This window comes from Numida meleagris, chromosome 5 (genome assembly GCF_002078875.1).
Source record: "Numida meleagris isolate 19003 breed g44 Domestic line chromosome 5, NumMel1.0, whole genome shotgun sequence".
In the NCBI taxonomy this organism is placed as follows: Eukaryota; Metazoa; Chordata; class Aves; order Galliformes; family Numididae; genus Numida; species Numida meleagris.
Genome location: NC_034413.1, coordinates 4806038 through 4827146, shown reverse-complemented (window position 1 = coordinate 4827146; position 21109 = coordinate 4806038). Strand labels below are relative to the sequence as shown.

The 21109-nt window shown below is 42.8% G+C and overlaps 2 long non-coding RNA genes across 3 annotated transcripts in view; one reads left to right on the top strand and one right to left on the bottom strand.

The window, feature by feature from the left end:
* Positions 1-21109, top strand: part of LOC110399729 — a 36435-nt gene that overhangs the window by 5824 nt on the left and 9502 nt on the right. The window contains exons 2-6 of the long non-coding RNA XR_002439378.1: positions 133-264; positions 3433-3571; positions 7206-7319; positions 9836-9925; positions 17741-17924. This is a non-coding gene — a long non-coding RNA (uncharacterized LOC110399729). The remainder of the gene's footprint in view (positions 1-132; positions 265-3432; positions 3572-7205; positions 7320-9835; positions 9926-17740; positions 17925-21109) is intronic.
* LOC110399730 lies at positions 3570-17600 on the bottom strand. Of its 2 annotated transcripts, XR_002439380.1 has the most exons (7): positions 15302-17600; positions 11129-14828; positions 9824-9900; positions 9526-9725; positions 8668-8781; positions 6378-6507; positions 3570-5842 (listed from the first exon to the last, which is right to left on the bottom strand). It is a non-coding gene; the product is annotated as an uncharacterized LOC110399730 (long non-coding RNA). The 2 variants fall into 2 exon arrangements; XR_002439379.1 differs by having other exon boundaries at positions 11129-17600.

The window sequence follows — 21109 nt, the reverse complement described above, 5'->3', positions numbered from 1 at the left end:
GGGAGGGTGGGACTTCACAGATAACATTTGGTTTTCTGAATTTAATGATTTTTCAGAATTCCTGTTTTCTTGTCATTCCTAACTGAAGTTCCCCTTTCTGGCCTCTTTCTTTCTCTCCCCTCATTCTTTCAGCAGTTGGGATGGAGACCCTATTACACCTTGAGTTGCTGACTCAGTAAATCAAAAAAGACTTTGGCAACATCTGCTTGTGATCCTGTAACCAGATCAACAGCCTTTGAGCCAGCACCGGGATATGAAATGAAGGTCGGGAGCACAAGGCATTAGCCAATACTATTCTCATCAGCTCCAGTTTTCTCTGAAGTGTTTTATCCATACTCCAAACTGGATTGAGCCAAAAAGGGAGTGCTAGCTTTAAGGCATACATGGTATATACTTAATAAAAGGAAGCTTTCAAGCGAGGAATGTATGAGATAATGCAATCCAAGAGCAAGAGAAACTCATGCTTCAACAAGTTATACACATTTTAGTGTCTGTAGCTGATAGCCTGCCTCTACTTGTCAATGCTAATTATCTCCTGCTAAGAGAATGTTCAGCTCTTAGTGATCAAGAGATTCAGTGCTTAAATGAAAAACTCCTTAGCAGCCAGCTAATACATTTCCAAATCTACGTGACTTAGTGAGTCAGCATGTAGACATGTCTATTGAGGTTGGTGTGCAGTCTCCAGCTGGATAGCATGAGTGTGACAAGGGAGGAAAAACTAGACTAAGAACAAGACACCTATCAAATCACAGAGCCAAACCAACATAATGTGTGATAATATCTTTGTCATTTGGCGTCCTGAAGTAAAAGAAAGAAAAAATGCCAAGGCAGATTTTGTAACCTAGACCAGCCAAGGCTTTTTTAAAGAAAGACACACACATGCTAAGAACAGCATAGGTTGATTGTCCAAGGGCAGCAGAGTAAGGGGCTAGCTTCTCACGGTCTCCCACAGTATAATTTTCTGTCTGCATTAAATATGTTCACTGTCTGTATAAAGTACATTTTCTCGTGCAGCTGAAAAGACATTGCTTTTTGAGTCTCAGCTGACATCCAGGCATTGTGCTGTGTGCAGCCATAAACTGCTCCGTGCGGATTAGACATCTCAACGGCTAAATCTTTGTTAAGAGGGAAAAAGCATGTTCCCGAGCTAGTGGAAAGAACGAAGGTGAAAAACATTTCCTGCTTCTATAAAATATGCATTTGAAAATACAATATTTCATTACAATGGTCATTTGGAAGCTGCAGCTGGGTTTTGTGCAGTCTGGTGTTGGAAACTCTCCGGGTGGAGACAGCACGGCCTCTGGGGCAGCCTGCTCCTCTGGCCTTATGAGGAAAAGCTTTGGTACTGGCCTGTTATGGCACTTGACTCTGGTTATTTGAAATTGTGAGACAAATGTAAGCACCAGTGGCCTTTGACACTCCTCCATTTCTGTGAGAAGATGTGGCCCTCCACCATCTGTCTTTGGAGGCAGTGCTTTGTTACTGGACGGTTCCCTGTTCTGGGAGAGGATTTATCCAACCTCTTCTGATGGAAATATTCCATCTAATAATAAGTATTTCTGGGAGGTAAAGCGAGTAGTTGCCTGGACTCTTGGTGAAGACAGCAGACAGGAATTCTTGCTGGTGTTCTACTTTGCAGTATTTCACAGGGGGTCTTACCTGGCAGGGTGCTCTGCTGCTGCCTGTTTGATGTGTCCATTGAGTAGGCTGGGATAAAGGAGTAGCTGATTTGTGGTGCCAGATCTGTAGTCTAGTCCATGTCTAAACTCCAGGAGCTTTCCTGAGGGCTTCGGTTGCCTTTACCATTGCAGATTGGGGTTTTAGAGGCTGTAAACATGCACTTCCCACGGGCTACCTGCTGAGAGCTTCAGACTTGGCCATGGACATCACTGTCTGATCTGCACTGGGGATAGCAGAGGAGAATTTTGAGTTTTTTTCACCTCCCAGGCAGCAGTGGTGTGACAAAGAACTGAAACTGTGCTCAACCTGAGTTTTAACTTCAAATGCTGAAAACAGCTGAATAGCAGCAAAAGCATACTCTGGAGTAGCAGTATGTAGAGCCTTCAGTGTTAGGCATGCAGTCATCTGATGTTTCATTAGGACTCCTCACACACTCCAATTTCAGCACTTGTTTAACTGTTTGGCTGACCAAAGCCAAGAACTCCAAATACTGAATGATCACATCTCATGTTGGTACCTGTAAAAGTATGTACATATTATTGATGCTGGATGCCTGGAAGTAATTTGAGCTCCGTTGATAAATCCCTGGGGGTTGTTTTCTCTCCTTCCTTCTCTCTTTCTTCTTTTAGAATTTATCTTCATGGATTATATACAAATACCAGTACCTATTTGTTGGTGGAAATATGGGAGGCAGAAATTCTGAGTTTCTTTGCTTGTTGACACTGACCTCTTTTGTGGCCTTAGGAATGGCATGTATGTATGCAAAACATGGCAGAAGTATTAACACCTACGAGTCATTAGGCCTTATGGCTGTTGATTAAGAAATCCTTTGAAGAGGTATTTTTTAATATAGAGGACCACAATGTGATGGTATAGTTTGAAGATTTTTATTATTGTTTACACGTTGACACTAAAATAATGGTTTCATTTTCTGACCCGAAGAAAAACTGTTGAAAAAATCTAAACGTTTGCCAAAAAATGAATGTCTGTGTTTATGATGGATCTTATCTGTAAAGATTAACCAGGTAGGAAATGGAGACTGTTTGAAAAACTTTTTTTTCCATAGAAAATGCAATTGAAAATGTAAAATTTTAATTGTAAAGCATATAGGGAAAGAAAAGCAGATTCTAAAAATGTGAACTCAGGAATGGCCTTTACCTTTGTGATCTTGTTACTACGGATGAGACTGTTCACATGAATGAAGGCTGCAAGATTGGACCCACAGTAAATACTTGATTTAGTGGGATAATATTCTGAGTGCTTTGACATGCAATTCAGGATACTCTAAAACATATTCATAATTCACTGGAAGTGTTTGCCCTTCCCAGGTTATTCGTCTTTCTCTATTGGTTATATCTGATACATATTTATTCTAGTTTGCAATAATGCTGTGTGTAACACAGGTATTTCCCATTCATTTTGAGCTCTTTCAGGTTAAATAACCATAGTTTAGAACATGGTTAAAAAAAAAAAAAAGAAAGAAAAAATCAAACCTTTTCAATTTCATTAATCATAAAGAAAGCACTAAAAACTCAGGATAACAAAGTGAAATAAAATACAGAAGTTTAGTCTGAACTTTGACATGGATTCTGATATGTTCACATTTCTATTTCCAAAAAAGTCATTTGGGAGACTCTCATGGCAAAAAGTTACATAAGTAAAATGATATTTAGATGGAATTTACAGAGCTATACCAGAAACACTGATATGGAGATCTTGTTTATCTTGTTTTTGTTCTTGTATATTTTCCAGGTTCTGAAACAAGCACACAGTGCCTGGTCCCCATAGAGCTCTTGCCTCCTTCTGCACCCGCTCTAGTTTGGACTGTTTCATTCACAATCTGCTGTTGCCTTTTCCATGAGAGACTTATGGCTACTGCATCAGCATGGAGGTGGGTGACCAGCTCTTCCTTGCCTCCTTAACTCCCACCTCTCCCAGGACTGTGCTGCTCAATCCAGGCCCTTGACTTTTCTGTGCAGAGGTAGCTTCAACAGCAGAGATGGGTGATGAGTTATGCAGCCACGACTATGGAGCTAGAAGCCAACGGGGGTCAGCCAGGCATGTGCTCGTAAGACTTTGGTGGTACTGCTTTGGACCCCATCACTTTTGTTTCTGTCAGTTGGTCATCTCTCTTAGACTCTTCCAAAAGATGCAGCATGTTTGTTAACAAGGGGATAGATGCTTTACAAAGATCTCTGCGCTACGCAATTCGTCATTCACTAAGGACCTCATTTGTGCAGATACGTCTCCTAAATGGTGCACTTGGCATCAGGAATAGTCCTGCTGAAACATCTCATCAGTGAGCATACATATTTATAGTTTACAATAGCATATTTGCATGAACTAGTTGCTGCTTGGCTTCCCAAAAAAATGTTTAAGAAATTGCTTCTCTACCGATCCATGTTATGATACTCAACACTTCTTCAAAACATATTTAAATTTCCATCTAAAGCAGACTGGCTCTACAGAGAGCTGCCTTAGGGTTGGTGTTGCACTGTTATGCCCAGCCAGCACTTCTGTATGTGTGCATATGATGGATGTACTTGGGATCAGATGGTGCTGCTTTAGATTGAACCTGAGCTTTGTGTATTTCAGCAGAATTCTCAAAGCAACGAGGAGCTTGATGTGAAGGACAGGGGGAGGGCACAGCATCAGGCCCTTTCCTCTTTCCTACAGATACCTCCAAAGATTTATTTTATTTTGGCTATAATGGTGCAAACAAATTCACCGCTCATGTAGGTTGAGATCTTACCAGACAAGCTTTAGTACAAAGTGCATTTTCCATTCAAGCTGTGAACCCTTGGAAACAGAGGCTTATAAGGACATTGCTGACAGAATGTTTAGCATTGCAGCAGAGTTGATGCCAGCACGGTTGGCTAAAATAATCTTGTTTTTAAGGTAAAGATTTGGATCTGTTTTTACACAATTATGTCTTAAAAATAGAGGGAAAGCATTTCTTAGGATGACTCATAGAAGTGCTTTAAAAATGCTATTAAGATTTAAGGCATAATGTAGATCCTATAAATCTACTCCGCATTCTTTCACTGGGAATGAGTGACTTTTATGAAAACTAGGGATTATAAATCAAGAGCCTAAATAAGGGTGGTTTTTTTGACATGTAAATATAGATTATACATCAGCTGAGCCCTGCCTTGACAGCCTTGTGTTTCCACCAGGGGCAAACAAAGTGAGCATTATTCTCCTGAGCACCAGTTTTACCTCATAAAAGCCAGTTAGCAAAAACGTAGGGAAACACTGCTGCTGGGAGAATGTGGTCAATGATTTGAGAAGGGGAAACTTTCTGCTGTCTTGCTCAGTCCTGCTTTTCCATCTCCCTGTTCATTGGTCTGCTGTGCAGGACTGTGTGTTTTCATGGCAGTACCCATGCCAAGCTACCCTTCAAAACCACGAAACGTCCTTAGGAAATGCCGACAGCATTCCATCACGATACTGCAAGTATATCTGACCATTTGGCCTCGTCCTAATTTGTTTTTTTTGCATCATATCCTGTCCCCCACCCCACAATTCTTGGGTGAGATCTGGTTCAGCAGTGCCCTCCAGCCCCCAGCCCCTACCTGCAGCCCAGGCTTGCAGCATCGGCTTGCTCAGCCTTATCTGCCCTATGCTTCTATATTTAAACAAGGAGGGCTCCTGTTGGCTGAACTTATATAAAACATCGCTTGCCTGGATGGCCGACTTGTAAAGAAAGGGCATCTATCACTTTCATGCGGCATTTCAAAGAAGGAGGCATTTAATAACACCGTAAGACAAAGAAGGGAGTCTGTCTTAATGCACAACCAGCCAGCTAATGATTAACTTCTCAGTACTTAATTGGTTTGTGGCAGAAAAAAACAGCACTGAGGTACTGCTAAGGAGCTTGTGGTACTAAAGGGATACCAAAAACACAGGCAGTTGGTGTAAAATAGGATGTAATACAGTTCAAAAAAGTGCGTATCTATCATACTTGCAAGTGCTATATGTATTTAAATGCAGGAGGGAACACTGGGCCTCGTGTGTGCGTTGGTTTCCATAGAGTAATACTCTTTTTGCTCTTAATTTCTACTTCTTGGAGAACTAAGAATTTTGCTTACCTTCCTTCTAACTACTCCAGAAGTTGTAGATAAACCCTTCTTCTTCCATTTATGGATGGTTTGGGTAATTCCTAGCCAAAACAAGAGGCAATAAAATCCTCTGCGATGTTTTTAACATAATCCAAAAGCACTTCACAAACATAGGCTTAAACTAGGGAAAAAAGCAAAACAAAACAGGAAACTGGTATGGCAGGTGTGACTGTTTCATTTATAGTGATTTTATCCTTTTTCTAAGAATGAAGTTTACATAAAGCAGCTCTCCAGTTGCCTCTCTTTATGGGAAATAGAAATAGATGTAATCTTTTCCTTTCTTTTGGCAAAAAATTATTCCATTTTTTTAGTGTGTTTCACATCTACCTTGCTAGGCCATAGCACTCCATACAGTGCAATAGCACAATAACAGCCTGTTGCATGGAATTCAGCGTATATATACCTCAATACTATCCCTGAGGACAGTCTGAGGAGCCATCAGAAAGACAGGAAAATAGTGCGCAGGGAAAGATTTATGTTTTCTTTTAGCTGAGATTGCAACTTTCATAGTTACAAAACCTGCGCTTTTTTTTATTCTCATCTATGAGTCATATTTTTGCTGAAAAAAACAGGTACCTTATGCGGCTGGTTTGTTTTTAGGGATGAATATTGCAAATGAGGAAGAACAGGATGTGCTGACAGTCAGTTGAAAGACCCAGTGTTGACTCCTCTTGAGGATTGTTGTTATAGGCACTTTCAGTTGGAACTGTAAAAGTGAGACAGTTGCAAGAAATGCATATATTTTTATGTCAACTGTAGGAAACTGCACACAGTACCTTTGTGGCTGCTGCGGTTCATAACAGCAGCAACACTCAGTGTGCATCTTACCAAGTAGCCATGATCCTGAAAATGGTTCAGCAAAGCACCGTCCCCGTTGCCATTGGAACTGCCGCGTGGCTCTGGCCTGCTTACATTTTGGCCTAAATTTCTTAAAAGGTGTTTGAACTTTTGTGAACCCAAAAAGCCTGTGCTCACGACATGGGGCTGTGATTATTAAACACTTTTTCAATGTCTCTAACAGCTTTCACCCAAAGACCTTAGGACACTTGAATGCACTCATGATTAACTGCACTCTCTGCACTCTGTCCCAGTAGAAAACACCTGGGAAAGCCATGTCAGCTCTGAATATACTTTCCCAACATGAGGACACAGCGGAGCGGGACCTGGACCAAAATCTAGTTTAAAATACTTCAGACGCTGAAGCGGTTCTGCTTTCCAGCTCTGCGTTTTGAGTGGCCCTTTTCTTCACTGTGATTTAAATCGTTAAAACCACTTCCAAACTCCAGACAAAACACAGAGACAGCACAGCTCACCACCAATTTTTTCTGATGATTATACAGTGAGATGAAGTATGGGTGTATGATTTGAAGACATGGTTTCCCCTGTTTTCTTTTCCCGTTGCAGGATTTTAGAGGAGGAGGAGGAGAAGGAAAGAAAGAAACCTTCCTACTGCAGCATACTGTGTAGAAAAATGCATTGAAGAGTGAGCTCTGACCGTGTTAAGGTGACAGCGATCAGGTAGATGTCCCCCATAACACACAGTCAATCACTTCATAGAATCACAGAATTAGCTAGGTTGGAAAAGACCTACAAGATCATCCAGTCCAACCATTCAACTTCCATTGACCCCAGTAGAGAGCTGGCGCTGGGCACAGTGCTCGTGTTTGCTCTGGGGATGTTCTGCAGCACTAAGGGACACGGTTTGGTGGTGGCACTTGGTAGGTGAGGTTGATGGTTGGGCTTTGATGATCTCGAAGGTCTTTTCCAACCAAAATGCTTCTATGATTTTATGAGTCTATCAAGAGGCCCTTGCCAGCCTCTTGAAAAGAGAGCTGCATCAGTCACTCCACACCACAGGTGGTGTTTAGATAGCGATTGCTTTCTTTTTAAAAGAAAAAAAAAGTCATGTTTGTGCTGTAGCCCAAGCTGCAGCTGATTTTGCTGTCTATGTAACTGGATTTTTTTTGTTTGAATATCTCTGAAAGCAACTAACCATGCTGCTGCTAGAAAGCCTACTTCATTCTTTCAGTATTTAGGACACGGCTAAGCATAAAACCACAGAGTTGCACGGCCAGAGCTTTCTGCCAGCTCTCTTACGTGACTGGGATTTTATAGCGATATCACACCTAGGTGTGACTGACGATTCATAAAGATCCAGAAGTTAGAGGTGGAAAAGATTGCTAGGTCACCAGCTCCATTTCCCTGCCAGGGTGGGATATGCTGCAGGTGTTTCTGCTCTGAGACTCGCAGTGCTGTGCCACTGCTGGCTGTCATTAATTATTGTCCTTGGGAGCCCAGGACTAACTCCTGTGGTTCTGAGCACTGCCTTCCTACAGCAGTGAGAGTCCCATTGCTCAGTTCTTCCCACACTTGGGACATCACCATTTGAAACATGATCTCTTGTGATCTCTTGTCCAGAAGAATGGAGGACAATAAAGCACATGGATTAATTTGTTATATACACATGGCTGGTGAGGGAGCTGTACCCACTCTAAGTGATCTCTAAGTGATACCATAGTCTGTCCTTGCCTATTTTTAAACCAGGAAGCACTTTCCTTTTGCTATAGGGAAGTTCATTCACAGTTAAGTGTTCTCTTCCCCTCCTTAGGAGCTGACTGCTAGACAAGTCACTGGAGTTTTCTATTATAATGTTTTCTGCAACGGATGTTTCAAGCTATTCATTACTAGCTAGATCTTACATTTTGCTTGTACTTGTAGAAGTGGGTACACTGTGTTTTTTGGCTTTTTTTTTTTTTTCTTTTTCTATTTTCAAGTAAGAATGAAATTCTTTTACTATTTTATGAGAGTCTTAATGCATCTGACACAAAGAAAATAGAATTAAAGCAAATAGTAGTTCCCTTTTTACCACAATATGAAATCCTGTTTGCTCTCTGACTGCACATCAACTGTTGACATTAACTAGCAGATATGCCACTTCCATGCCAGGGTTTCATTCTTGGAACATGAGATCAGGCTGATTCTGTGAAAATAAATATGAAAGAAAACATGCTCAGTGAAGGGCTCAGCTCATAAAGGCGCAGTGCTAAGGAATCTGGGCAGCCACCTCCACCCCCTCTGAGCTCGCTCTGCTCACAGCTCACACTTCCCAAGGTTTGCACTGCAGTCGTATTTTTTTCATGTAGCTAGTATGACCCCATTTTTGTTTAGTTATACAGCTTCAGTTTCCAGTTCACCCCAACCCAGCGCTGTATGTTGAATGAGCTCTTTTCTAGATACTGCAAGTATCAGTTCTTGGACTATTTTTCAGCCGCTTCTGTTCCGCAATAACCTGGCACTTCCTCAGTTTGCTTTGTTACAAACCTTGAGACTTGTGTTTTTGTAAAGCATTTTTTCCTTCTCTTTGTCAGCTTCCTTCAGTTTCAGACATGACCCTACAATGAGACCCAGCATGCTGTCAGCCTACTCTTTCTGCACAGTGGCATACAGTCTCCTTGCCTGATATTTGGAAGATTTATCTATTGGATATAGAATCATAGAATCCTGAGAGTTGGAAGGGACCTTTAAAGGCCATCTAGTCCAACTCTCCTGCAATGAACAGAGACATCCAACGCTAGATCAGGTTGCCTAGGGCCTGATCCAGACTGGCATTGGAAGTCTCCAGGGACGGGGCATCAACCACATCTCTGGGCAACCTGTTCCAGTGCCTCACCACCCTCACTGTAAAAGAAGTTATAAGAAGCTATTGCATTAACAGAAAACTCACAGCATTTCTTCTGGGCTGGCAGTCTTGGCTATGGAGCACCACTTGGCTCTGTTTGAGGAAAGTCATCGCCAAATTCAGCCTTTAGCTGTAGGTGGGACAACAGCAGCCAAGTTCATCCAACCTTTGTTATCACCTTTGAACACATCCAGTCTGATGAAATGGACCCATTTTCTACTCTCCCTTTCTCTTCTGTCCAGCCTCTGCCCAAAGAGACATAATCAATGTCAATACTGTATGTGTTATGCATGTGTGTATCTGCTCCATCCTTTCTCTGAAGATTTCCCAAACTCAGGCCTACCCTTTTCTGCAGGCAGTCCCTCCTTCGTTTGGTGACACTCTGAGTGCTCTGTGAACCTACTCCTTTCAGGATCAAGGCTGAGGAAAGACCAGATGAAAACAGGTAAGTGAGTAACTGTCTAAAGGAAGAAAAAGGATAGGGAAATTCTCTTCCCTGGGATTGCATTTAAAGCTGAATAGGGAGTCCTGGGTTGAAAGGTTAGAAGGAGAAATTATTTTTGTTTCTGGTGGAGTTCTTGTTGGAGGAAAGTGTTGAAATGAGAGAGCTTTGGTGTTAAGGACGTTTCTATGATCAAGTACGTGGTAGCTGAGAATTTGCTTTAAATAATTTCAATAAAGCTGGTGAGCAGGGAAATTAATTTCCTTTCACAATGATGTGGTGGAAAGGCAAAACCTTGGGTTACACCTCAAACAAAAGGAAAGGTAAATGCTTTGCATTAAATTCCTTGTGCATTTCCTAGTTTTACAGACAGCTTTGAAATTTATAGTGTAGAGGCAGTGGTTGGAAGTACAAGCTCACCTTGCCTGACCTCCCACACAACACCAGCCTTTGAATCTGACCCTGTAATTTCTGCATCAAGCACCTCTCTCAGTTTGAGCTACAACATGTCTCTTAGATATCCATCTAGTCTTTACTGGGAGACTGCAAATAAAGGAAATCCATCACTTCCGTAGGTAGCTGTGTTTAAATCACTAAGATAAGCCTGCATATCTCAGGCTTTTCCCGAGGACAAGACAGCAACAAGAATTTGCAGTAGAGGCCAGCACTTGTGGGAGGGTGAACATCTGCAGGTCCAGACGTTAAGTTCACAAAGCTCAGAAATGGGGAAAGCACAAAGCATTGCTCGAGGTGCCACGCAACGTAAACGTAACTTTGTTATGGAGAGGACTTACTCAGAAATGTGTTCTTCACAACGTTAAAGGACATTAGAAGATTGATAAAAAATAAATAAATTGGTCTTCAAGGCTGACTGGTGGGAGACTAGACAAAATAATAACTGAGAGCAAATTAAAAACAATTTGGGAAAGTAGAGTGGGGTGTGTGTGTAATGCTACCTCTGAAAACATATCTATTTGTTTTTATACTATCATCTCTTACAAACCACCTTCTTTCTGTCCCAACTAATACCAAAAAAATGCTGTAACAATATTTCACTTGTGTTTTTGTCACTGGGGGACATTCAAGTATTTATTATTTTTTGTTAGCTGTAGCTTTCCTCTGTAGAGAATGGAAGGAAACCTGTTTCTGTCTTGCTGCTCCCTGTACTCTATGCTCTCTGTGTGGTTCCTCTGTCCCAGATCGTACCGTGGACCACCAGGAGATCAGTTACTGCATCCTGAGCTGCAGACAACTGGCATGTTCCTTCAGCATCCTTGCCATCTCCTCCCTGGAAGAGAAAATACTAGGTGGCTGCCATCCTTACATTCACTGTCCCCTGTACACAGCTTGCCAAAAAAACGTAGCCAGTTTCTCAGACCTGAGCATGAACTTTCAGGCGGACCAATCTCAACAGCAGTACACAATATGCTTTTTGCTTTTCGTATTACCAAAGCAGCAGAGTTCTTATCAATGTCTGAACAAATTGGCTGACTTGAATCATGCAGTGGCTGTGTAGCCTTTTCATATAGATCTTTTGATATGTTTCAACATGTCGAGGAATTTTCTTGTCTTTCTGTGTTTTCTTTTCTCTTGTCTCTAAACCTGTATAATAAGCCCCCAAATCCTTACATTTTTGCTTAATTCCTCTTCTGTCTCCCACTCTCCTAAATACAGCCCTTCTGTTCTTAGCACGCATCGATCAAAGTGTAAATCCCAGAGTGAAACCCCTCGCCCCTGTGGCTGCTGGGTGGCAGAACCCAGGCACTGCCCAGACCCCAGGTGCTGCCCATCACCCCAGTTGCTCCACTTTCATTGCATTTCACTGGGAAGGCTTTCTGCAAGATAGGTGCTCATTCTTCGGAATAAGCCCTGGCTGACTCACTCAGAAATAACAATAGGATTTCCTCTGAGGGGATGTGTGTAAAAATGCCCTTTCAGTGACTCTGCCACCTTTGGATACCTGCTTTCACTTCATATTCAAACAGCGTTAACTTGTATATTTTCCATGCTATTTTTCCTTGTCTTCTATTTGTTGTTCCACTGGTGAGATCAGTGAAGTTTAAACCTTCTGGCTTTACAGTCAATTCAGTTCCATAATCTCTTATTAGATGTATTTTTTACCTGAGTTAACTTTCCCACTGACAGTTCTTTAGTTCCTTTGTCTTGCACTGTTTTTCCAATTACAGTCATCCAGGAGAGATTTTGTGGTGCTTAAGATGACTGAGGTAACCCCTAGGTTATATTGTTCCAAGTGTTCCTCTGTTCATCCAGACCACTCGAGCACTACATTTGCTTTCATACTATACAAAGAGCTGTTCCACATGTTTAGTGCATCTCAGGACAGAATGGCCACTATTGTTCCTAAATGAGTGCACAGGCATCTGAAAGCTATTCTGGTTAATTTAACTACAAAGGTATAATGAATCCAAAAAAATGTAGGAACCTTACCTAGATTCAGGAAAATCTCTTTCAAGGCTAATGAGGTTCCCTCTGCCTCTCACAAAAATACCCAAACAAGCTCTCTAGTGTGGGTTTTTTCCTCATGGAAGCCTCTTAAAAGGAGAGTGAGTGGGTCACCACCAGGTCAAGAGCCTGTGCATATGAACATTACCTTTCATTCCCTGGAATCAGTCATCACACAGGCCTGCATGATCATAGAATGGCCTGGGTTGAAAGAGACTTCAAAGATCATCAAGTTTCAACCCCCCTGCTGAGTGCAGTGTCACCAACCACCAGACCAGGCTGCCCAGAGCCACGTCCAGCCTGGCCTTGAATGCCTCCAGGGACAGGGCACCCACAACTTCCTTGGGCAACCTGTTCCAGCACATCACCACCCTCTGAGTGAAAAATGATGCTGGTTACAGCCTTGTGTCACCTGCCTTTCAATATCAGGTAAGGTGTTTATGAGTGGCTCCATTGAGTGTGCAGCCCAAAGTTTTTTGCAGTGCACTTCTTCCATCCAAAACTTGGTTAAAAATGATACAGAACAACTTTGTTAAGGAAGGAGAATATGCTGTGTTTATTCATCCAGCATTCACTTCCAATTGTGGGCAGGTTATCTAGCAGTTATTTAAATGCAGTTGACCTGTACTTCGTGAGTAAAATTACATTTAAAAAAAAAAAAGCTACTAAATGCTTCTTAAGTACAGCTGGCTCTCATCCTTCGAATACTTAGGCCTGAGATATTAAAAAAAAAAAACAGGAAAAGATGAAATCTTCTTCAAAAGATGTTTTGTGAAGACCAATGTAGCCATGAGGAATAGATTAATGAGACAGGCTCTAGGGTGCTATTCATTAATCTATCACAATACATCTATTCCAATTATTTTGGTCTTCAGTCAGAAATAGTACCTAAGGATATTCAAAATACCAAAGTTTGTCTTTCTGGCACATAGTGCAATTTATGCATCTAGTTAGTAGCCTAGTTTAATGAATATGGACACAGAGGTTATAAGGACCGACAGTCTGGTAGTTGCCTGCACATCTTAACTTGCCATGGAATTCTTGTTAAACTTCTATTATTTGCACAACAGTACTGAAAATTTTGAAAGAGTTTGAGAATTTAGGAGTCTTATGTGTAACGTTCCAGTACATTCTTGGTTCTAGCAGCTGCTTGGAATTTACAGACCTGGAAATGAATTAAATACCATTTCTGTGCAGAAGAGCAAGCATGTACTCCGCAGAGCTGTACACTTCAAGGAATCCATTGTATCATAAATAAAATTCCTATCTCAGTCCATAATAAGGAAAAAAAGCCTTTAGATTACTGTCCTAGGGAAATTTTGGAGAACTGTTCTTCCAGGTCAGGAGCATGCTGGTAGATGTCTGCGGTTACCAGTGCTCTTTTCTCTGGGCTGTTCAAACAGAAAACCTTTAACATTACTCAGTAGAGATGGAACTTACATCACCAACCATTAACTATTTAAAAGTTAGGAATCTATTCCAGATGAACTGCCTATCCTAGGCAAAGAGACACCAGGTGGCAATTCCTCCCACCTATTTGTAGAGGGAGGTCTGAAGACAGGGTGGGGACTACAACACTTGTTAATATCCCCTCATGCATGAGAAGCAGAACTTACCCTGTTGTTAGGCAAAGCATAGAAAATATGAGGTAAAATGTTTATTTTCCAGAAGCAATTAGGTGCTAGTGAGGTCCTGCCTGGTTTTGGGCACTGCTTCTAAAGGAGCTGGCTAGTTTGGCAAGTGGTAGCCTATCCAGTGCATGACTGTATTTGTAACACTATAATGTGATGGAAAGTAAATGGAAAATACAGCGAGCATAGCAGGGTGGCAAAGTCTTTGGCTGCAGCAAACGAGGACTAGCCCAAATGCAACAGCCATGGACACAGAAACAAAAGGAAAGAGGCTGCTTACCTTTGGAAGACCTCAGGAAGGCACACATCTCCAGCAAGATACCCTCACCCCCACTGCCAGCCCTTAAATGAGGTCTGGGAAGGAGTGGATTCTGGCTCCACCCTTTCCTGTCACTGAGGTGCATTGCATGCACCTGAGCTCCCCTGGGTTGTTCCTGCCTTCCCACCAGGTGCTCAGTCAATGGTTCAGGCTGTGACTTGCATTTCCACTACACTCCACCCTTTCATAGCATGAACCAATGATTGAGCAGTTTGAAGATAAGCCCTTTCCATTATAGTGATCCAGTATAACGCAACACTTTGTACAATTTGCCCGTCACAGTGTATATTGACAAAATATAAGACAATTGATGATTGGTTCTTGTTCATTTGTGAGCTAGTACTCGATGGTTCTTCTGGAGGCACATAGTTGCTTGAACCAGGGAGGTTTCAGCTTGCATTCCATCAGTCCCATATAGTCCATCACCAGGTGTCATGCTGATCTTATAGCAATGCTGGAGCATCCTTAAGTCACATTGATCTTCCCAGTGATCCTGTGGACTCAAAAAGAGTAGCACAGATGTTTCATAGGTACCAGAAGGGGTAGGTCCGCCCTCCACAGCAAGATACAGGCTATGTTCCTGTCCTGGGTCAACAATTCAGCTTGCACTGGGGCATGTCCTGGCTGTCCATACCATACCCTTCAGCCTGATATCTGAGGCTGAATAACTATATTGGTTACCAAAGGGGGGCAGGGAGGGGCCTGATTTGCCACAGGGACATGATTAAGGTCTCCTTAGTGATGAAAACCAGAGCATTGACCACAATGTCTGCAGGCCATGTACCTATTACCGGGGGGACTACTGATCCCCCAGCCTCCAATAACCTCCCTCAAGTTGCAAGTAGGCCACACCACTTTGGTCCTACTTGCACCTTCCAAGGCCATTCTATTTCATGGGTACTGGGTTCTAGGTTTTCAGAGGCAGGGCGCAGAAAGTTGTTTTCATTGCCAATTTGGGGGTCTTACCCAATTACCGGTGCCTGTAATGTGGATCCTAAGCAGGGAGTCCCCTGTTGTCTGTAGCATCTTCAATGCACTGGGTCTGCCATCTCTAGGCCCTTTCATTCAGGTCCCACAGGGTTTGTAGAGTGTCTTTGTCCACTCCTGCAGGAACTGAGAGTCTGTCTTCATTGCAGCCTTAAGAATATTGTTATAGCGTTCAATAAGGCCTACCCCCATCAGATTACATGGCAGGTGGAATTGCTACTTAATGTTGTTTTCTTCTGCCCAGAGTTGTACCATTGCACCAGTGAAATGAGTCCCTTGGTCACTCTCATTGAGTTGAGGCATCCTGTAGGCAGCCACCAACCTGGTGAGTGTCTTGATGGTATATGCCTGGTTCTTTCTTGGTGCTGGATAGGCCTGCCTTAGCCCACTTGCTGTGCCAACGCAGGTCAGGACATACCTTGCACCCTCTGACTGAGGGAGGGGCTCAATGTAATCAACCTGGATTGCATCCTCTAGCAAGATGGGCTGTTGCTTCAGGCAACGGTCTTGGTCTCATCTTGGAGCAAGCACTGCAGTCTCAGCATGCCTAGATGATATCAGGCAGTTGTATGGGCAGCACCCATGCTTTAGCAGCTGCCCACATTGTCTCTTACCCAGTATGCTGCAGCTTCTGATATAACCAGCAAGTGATGTTCTCAAATGGTGAATCCTCAATCCATTGAACTCAAGCCAGGGCATCAGCTTCATCTTTTCCTGGTGACCAGAAACAGGACTATACATGTCTACCATATGTTTAACCACATTCCATATGTCTAACCACATATCTTTACCCCAGGTTGGTCAGGCATGAATAGTCCATTCCTGGGTGGCTCACTGTGCACTCCAATGAGTGAGCCCCCGGTACACAGTCCAGCTATCTGTGCAGATATTCAGTATACTGTCACTGGGTTCCTTGGTGATAACCATCCACATGGCTCACAGTTCTGCCCATTGGCTACTCTGACCATCCCCCTCTTCAAACCAGATTGTTTCAGTGGAGGGATGGTATACCACTGCTCTCCACTTGCTTGGGTTACCCTTGCTAGACCCATCCATATACCAGGGATCTTCAGGAATGGGGTATTTCCCTTCCTGAATGAGTCTCTTCTCCAGTGGAGCAACCATTGGTTTTTCTGGCGCATCACTGTGATATGTCACCAGGCCTAGGATCTTCTGGAGTTCTTCCTTCAATGGTGATGAAGACTGATTACTCCTCTGGCTGAGATAGTGGCACGATGGGTTGCCTATCTGTGCTTGGGCCACTCCTGTCTTAGGAGGGTGGGTCAGATCTTTCACCCACCTCTGAACTGGCAAGGTCATCTTAACTATGACTTCAGATGTTTGAGTTATAGGCTCTCTATATTACCAGCTGTAATGCAGAGTAGGCAGCCAGTAACTGATTCTCAGTCATCCTGCACCTCTCTTCTGCTCCATGCCAAACCTGAAACCAGAACCCAACTAAATTTCAAAACAGTTTTGGTGCTGCCATAGGCCCCAGCAAAACCCATTCTGAGTTACATGGACATCCAGTTCGGCTGGAAGGGAAGGATCAAATATACCCAGTGCCTAGGCCTGTTTAACAGCTAGTTTTGCTTGCTGGAAGGCCTCTTGATCCATTCTCCCCAAGTCCCATTTTTGGCCTTTCTTTGTGAGTCGATACAAAGGCCTCAGCAGCTGCACTAAGTGGGGCTATAAAGGAACACCAGTATCCCAATATACCCAAGAATTCTTGCAGCTGCCTTGGTGCAGTAAGGACTGGGAACACCTGAACCTTACTTATTATTGCAATGGGTAGTACTTTGGTCTTTCCTGACCAAACTACAACCAGAAATTTCACTGACAAGCCTGGTCCTTGCACCTTTTGAGGGTTTATAGCCCACTCTTCCTTTTGTAACTGAGTAGTTAATGAATCTACTGCCTTTCCTAATTCCTCCAGTGAGTCTGACATCAACACGAGATCATCAATGTAGTGGAATAATCCTAGTAACATTAAACCGTACCAATCTGCTAGGTCACGTACCACTAAGTTATGACAACGTAGGACCTGAGAGGTCCACTGCCTGCCTCCTCACATGAATGCAAACAGGTCCTGTGATTCTTCAGGAATGGGAATACCGAAGAATGTATTTGTCAAGTCTAGGACACAACGGTAGGTTTCTATCTCCCTACTCAATGTGTCCATCCAATGTGTCCATCAGGGAGGCAATATTGGGAAAGGAATGCAGGAATCCCTCTGTTGATGTATTAGTAGTCCTAGTGACCATCCAGATTTTTTTTTTTTTTTTTTTTTTTTGTCTAGACTTTGATGAACAATATTACTGTCAGAACTCACATGGTGAACCCAGGAACCCCAGGGTTTCCCCCTGGAGTCCCTCTTTCAGTAGTCCCAGTGACCATCCAATGCACCACTTTTTTTAGATAATCCATCCTAAATAAGCATCTGGCTGGCTCACCAAGCATAACACTATGATTTGATGGAAAGTACAGCAATAACAGCAGGGTGGCGAAGTCTTCAGCTACAGCAAATGAGGACAAGCCCAAATGCAACAGCCATGGACACAGAAACAAAGGAAAGAAGCTGCTTACCTTTGGAAGACCTCAGGTAGGCACACATCTCCAGCAAGATATCCTCACCTCCACTGCCAACCCTTAAATGAGGTCTGGGAAGGAGTGGATCCTGGCTCCACCCCTTCCTGTCACTCAGGTGCATTGCATGCACCTGAGCTCCCCTGGGTTGTTCCTGCCTTCCCACCAGGTGCTCAATCACTAGTTCAGGCCATTTCCGCTACAATATTAAAAAATAAAAGCACTGAATTTGGAAGGCAGTATCCAAGTAACTCCCAGTGGTTTTTAAACCATACCTTAAAGAAAAGAAATAAAAAAAGAAAAAAGAAATAAGGAAAAAAAAACACTAAAACAATCTAATGCTGTTCCTACAATGGAATTCACAGATCAAGGTAGATTTGTACTGCCCAGTATGACCACCTGACTTCTAGTTCCCTCCCAGACCACTTTGCATGACCGAATTAGAATTATAGAATCCTTAGAGTTGGAAGGGACCTCTGAGGGCCACCTAGTCCAACTCCTTTGCAATGAACAGGGACACCAGAGCTGGATCAGGTTGCCCAGGGGATTTTAGATATAATTAGTTATAGCTCATGCTGAGAATTCAGAAGCAAATCATGTTCAACCTACACCTGCTTCAGGCTAGATGCGTTCTGGATCTGTTCTTCTAGGTCTTGCTTTGACCACTTGTTTTCTCTTGATTGGTTAACACAACATCAGTAGTTATTATGGAAGCAAAATAAAGTTAAATCAGAGATTTTCCAAAAGGTTATGGGAACTGTGGGCTCATCGCCCAGGAAACCTCACCAGATACAAGTCAACTGTGGTCACAAACTGTATAGAAGTGTTTTAGGAAATTTTTTTTCGGTTGTCTTAATTTTATGTATCAAGAGGTGCTTAATGAGATGCCATGTGTAATGCTTTCATGAGCTGCTTCTACTTTACAAGTGCAATTACCCATAGACAAGCCAGGTTTTGTGTGAATTTCTGCTGGGACGCTGAGGAGGCGGCAGGTGGTAGTGCGATTGGTGCCAACTATGACGGGGCTGCTCAACTGGAAAGAGAAGTGGAGGTGAAAAATCTTACCACATCTCTGGGTCACCTTTCCCCCTCCAGAGCCTCCCACTCTGAAGGGAAGCCTTGCTGGTCAAAGGCTCTCATTGTGCCCCCGGTCGATCTAAATAACATAAAATGTTCAGTGTGGGTGGGCAGTTAAAGCTAAGGCAAACACCCTGCATTGCCAAGCAATGTTTTTTTTTAAGCAAGAGGTAAGATGCATTTCAACAGATGCTGTTTGAAAGAAATAACCACAAAGATATAGGAAACACCTGCAAGTCTTTGTTGTGTGAGTCTCTGCTGTGGGGCCCAGCAGGAGTGCAAAACCCACCTGTACCTTTTCCACAAAATTGCTGCATTAACATCCTCAAAGCAGGAAAAAAATGTGTCTGTTGATTGGGTGTGCTTTGTAAAATGAGCGCAAGTTCACACGCTCCTGTAAATGTGTACAAACATTGCATCTCCAATATTCCTGGAGGATGGTGGGATGCAGGAAGGGCCAGAAGGTTTGGTTGTCTCTTCCAGAGCATGGCACATCTGTACCCGCCTGTGGGACACCATGCTGGCTTTGTATCTTTTGTGTTTTAAGATTTCAGCCTCAAGATTTACTTGCTGACATCCCCACAGACATAGCTGTGATTCACAAATATCACGCTAGCAGCACAATTTCATCAAGCACTCTTTGTCTTGGCAAGTTTCATTTGATGGCTTGGAAATATCATCTTGAACGGGGAGGAGATGATCATCTCTATAGAAACAGATAACTCTATGTAACATGTATATAATCACATATAGATTAAAGCTAGAAGGGAATACTATGATGATTTAGTCTGACTTCCTACCTAGTACAGGCCAGACTAAAACAGTAAGTAAAAGCATATCTTTTGTAAAGAAATCAAATTTAAAAAATTAAAACGTTAAGTGTTGGGAAAGCCATGAATGAGAAATTGCTGCTGTGATGGGCTGCTATCAAGTTAAAGTTGTCACCTGTCTTCCAGTTTAACTTCATGTAGCTTCAGCTTCCAGTCTTAATCTCACAGTGGTTTTGTCTGATGTGTTCAAAAAAATTCTCTAATATCAGGGTGTGTTTTTTTAAATCCCTTTTGCTCTAGATTAGGGTCCAGGTAGTCTCCACCTCTGGAGATTTAAATAGCTCTAGCTTCTATCATTATTCTGCATTTTCAAGAAGTCATATCATTATTGCATCTGCCTTTTGGCCTCTCTCCAATGTTTCAGTAACAGAAGTGGAAGACACAACTTTTTCCAGATTTGGTCTTTTAATTTCTCATTTCCTCTACATTTCTTTACAAATTTGCCCCTTGGTTCTAACATGGTCGACAGAGTGGAACTAAAAACCTGTAGCAACTGGGAGCTGCCATGCAGTCCTGCATGTAGTAATGCTGTTTTCAGAGCTCTGCTTTATTTCTGGACATGTTTCCAGCTGATGAGTTTTTGTGAGCAGCAGCAAACATGGTGAGCACCCTGACACCAAAGAAGAATGGAAGAAAACAAGGGCAGCCCCTCTCCCTGGGCTCCTGTGTGCCTTGGTGCTCATGATCACAGATCAAAGTACAAATGGCATTACCCTGAGGGAGCCTGGTACCCACCAGGTGGGTCCCATGCTATGAGAAGCTTTGACTTAACTCATCTACCCCTGCAACAACTCTTAGGAAAATATCGCAGTCAGTCGCAGCACTACCTAATGTCATCGTATCCCTATAAAAACCATCACAGCAGTGGTCTGAAGTCATGGCAGTAGTACAGCTTGGAGCTGTAGAGGTTTTTGGACCACATAGTGTGTTTGTCACGTCAAAGACCTTTTCCTGGACACCAGCTGCAGGTTCTAGCATGTATTTGTGTTTTACAAGGACACATAGCCTGTCTCTGCCCCTGATCCAAGCAAACTGGAAGTCATGTAACCATGACTGCTATGGGAGTAAGTCTAAGAGATAAAAGGTTGAGAGTCTGAGGTAGGAGTGGAATAAGGCTATATTTGCCTGCAAAAAAACTATGCATTCATGCACCTTCACAATCCCCGCCAAAAATATTAAAGTTTATAGGACATGCAAAAAAAAATCACTTCTCTGCATCAACTGAAGCTAATCTGCAACTTTACAGGCTTCAACAAATAGCTGGTGGAAAGATCCCTGTTGGATGAGCCCCAGC